The following is a 3,012-nucleotide window of genomic DNA, read 5'->3' as shown; positions in this document are numbered from 1 at the left end:
GGCTCGTGATTGTCAAAATGCTTTTATTAGGCGTTCATGCCCACTTTCACTTTGAAAGTGCAGCGGGGTAATGCGGCTGTTGCAGGCTTAACTTCACACCCGATCTACATAGCTCACAGAGTTCCGGTTGAAGGAGATTGCCATTAACATGAATGGATCCGGTAAGGATTGAAGGTTGCGGGGTTCAGGCTGTGCCTGCAATGTGTTAGCTTGACCGTGGCGACTGGCTCGCGAGGCCACAGAAGTTCAGGTGAGCACCGATTCGTAGGGAGACGAGGAAGATGCCACGGGATAACATGGACTCCCTCATCCAGCAGATCGCACATCAAGCCTGGCCCACCTTCCCTGGCGCCACAGTTCCGGCCCCTATAGGGAGTAGCAAGACCTTCTCCGACAACCTGAACCAACTCAAGAACCTGGTGAACGAGTTGTGGGTCGAGTACCTGCAGATCACGCCATGGAGCTGCAAGGGCGGTGCAACACCAGCCGTTCCACACAGCCCGCCCATCACCTACATGCACATCTGTGAGATGGAGAGCTTCAGCATGGGCATCTTCCTGCTGCAGAGCGGGTAGGCATGTATCCCGCTGCACGACCACCTGGGCATGCACGGCATGATGAAGGTGCTCTACGGCACCCTCAGCATCTGTGGCTTCGACCGGCTGCAGGAGGTATCCAGGGCCACATCGCTCCTGCCATTCAGCCCGCCCCTCCAGCCCTTTCAGAGAGGCACGCTGCGCCGAGCCCTGAACCTTACCCGGGGCCCAGCGTGACACTCTGAGAGCATCGGTGGCCTGTGAGCACCTTAGTCAGAACCGTGTCAGCCACCCAGGAAAGCATCAAATCTGTGCTTGGGGCCCTGGCTCTTGGAGACAGTGGGTGTGCGGGCCGCTTCTGTCCTCCCGTGTGTTAGGTGGGCGCACAAGCAGACTGCCTGACTGCATGTGGAGGTCACAGGATGGACCTGGCAGGAAGAGGTAGGCAAGGGGTCAAAGGACTGGGTCTAAAACAAGCTCCCTTACTGGCCGGAATGTGTATGTTTGTGGGAGGGGGCAGTGCCCATGGCTGGCACACCACACGAGTCTCTGTGAAAACAGTTTATCTGTCGTCGCTGTCCCTTAGTATTCCCTCTTGGGTATTTGAAGATTTTACTTTCGGTGTCAATCACTTTATCTCCCCTTACCTACCAAAAAGGACTGTGTCCTTGTGTTATGTAACTGGTGCCCATGTAAAGCACCCTAACACCTTCTGGTCGAGTTAGAGCTATATAAAAAACAGCAAAAGGCAGAAGCTTTCTTAAAGTATGCACCCAGGTTAGAATGTCATCCGTATCCAACAGGACTGCCTCACCAATGCTCCAATTAGAAAACTCACCACTTAAAAAAAATACTGCATTACGATGCAGTAACACTCCACTTTCGCTCTTGGTAACCAGCTACCCCTCCAAACACATGCTGACTGTGTCTTTGCCTTGGGCCCTACGCAGTGCCGTGCTGCTTCTCGGCTACGTTTCATCTTTAATTAATCATGTGTACGCATACATTCATACATGTACATAGTTAGTGTTACTAGGTTGTTAAAACACGTCTACCTCTTGCGCAATCATAGAGATTAGACATCTACACTAATTACATGATTGGTCAACACCTAAAAGGCTATTTATTGCTGGAATCCATTCAAAAAAATATGTTTGAACACTGAAGATACAAGCACTTGCTATACAATAGGTCTCGCATTTACGCGAGTTTGAGCTATTGGCATTGTAAATGCCAATGCCTTTTATTTATGTGTTGCTTTTTAAAACATAAATAAAAGCCATTGCCATTTACAATGCCAATAGCTTAAACGCGTTTTATCTGGCTACACTAGCGCAACTTTTGTTTCTGTAGGAAGATGGGTGGGGGAAGGAGGTACCTAACTAAAAGCTTTTGAATGGAGACTATCTAGATGTCATGGTGACACCTCCTAGAATTCAGGATACCTTTTAAAATTCGTAATGTTTGGGGGTAGGGGGAAAACAAAAACTAAAACAAACAAGTATTGAAAATGCAATAGGTTTTGCCTTTCATTAAGTTAAAGCCATTTGCTTTGCTATACAATACCAATACCATTTTCGGCCATTGTACTGCTTTAAAAAGAAACAGTGTGTAAAGCATTTGTAATTTATAGAGCAGTTACTTGATTAACAATAGTAAAGCACTTTGCACAGCGTGGAACCAGCGCTGTGAAAAATAGACAAGGACGTCAGCCATTTGCAATGTTTCCAATCATGTGGACTGTAAGATGTGCCGTGCCGAAAGCCACTGGTGCAGTTAAGATCTTAGCACATCAGTGCTGGTGGCAAGCAGATTGACTGCCTCGCGGCATCCTGTGTACACCCTAACAAAAAGGCAAATTACTCACTCTAAATTAAGGCATAGCACCCAGGGTTCTTGCTTGATTTTTATGCAAGCCTGCCAATCGCACTGATTATGCAATCAAGCCTGTTAAATAAAAAATGCATTAACTAAATGAGAGCTAGTTCCTGGATTTGATGGCCTTTGTTAGCCAAGAGAGGGTGAAGCGGCCAGGTGTATCCAGTTCTGGATTTTGTGCTACCCTTGAATGCAGATTTCACAATAGTAGTATATCGGTGGGTATGGATTTGTTTATTGTTGTTGCTGTATTACAGCTGGGTGAGATGTCCATGCTCATCAATGAAATGAAGAGCCAACAATATATAATTACCTATGGCCGGCAACATAATGAAGGTCTTTCAATTTAAAATTAGGTGAACGTCATTCCGATCTCTTTCACCCCCGTCATTAAACATTGATGACCTGAAATATAAGGTTGCAGTTTTTTTTGCAGATTTATATAGCGCGCACTCGACCCGAAGGTATTGGAGGCTTTACACGCGCACCAGTTACGTTACACAAGGACACATTCATTGTTTATGGTAGGCACGGGGAGATTAAGTGATTTGCCCAGAATCATATGAAGTTGAACTGAGGCCGAGACTCAAACCTGGTT

General features: G+C 46.7%; 1 pseudogene; it reads left to right on the top strand.

Moving 5' to 3' along the window:
* The first annotated feature begins 281 nt into the window (after positions 1 to 281).
* LOC146867508 (2-aminoethanethiol dioxygenase-like) lies at positions 282 to 773 on the top strand (annotated as a pseudogene).
* The last annotated feature ends 2,239 nt before the right edge of the window (positions 774 to 3,012 follow it).

This window comes from Triturus cristatus, chromosome 1_2, assembly GCF_964204655.1.
Source record: "Triturus cristatus chromosome 1_2, aTriCri1.1, whole genome shotgun sequence".
In the NCBI taxonomy this organism is placed as follows: domain Eukaryota; kingdom Metazoa; phylum Chordata; class Amphibia; order Caudata; family Salamandridae; genus Triturus; species Triturus cristatus.
Note: the sequence above shows the minus strand (reverse complement) of the source record. Positions and strands in the feature narration are given on the sequence as shown.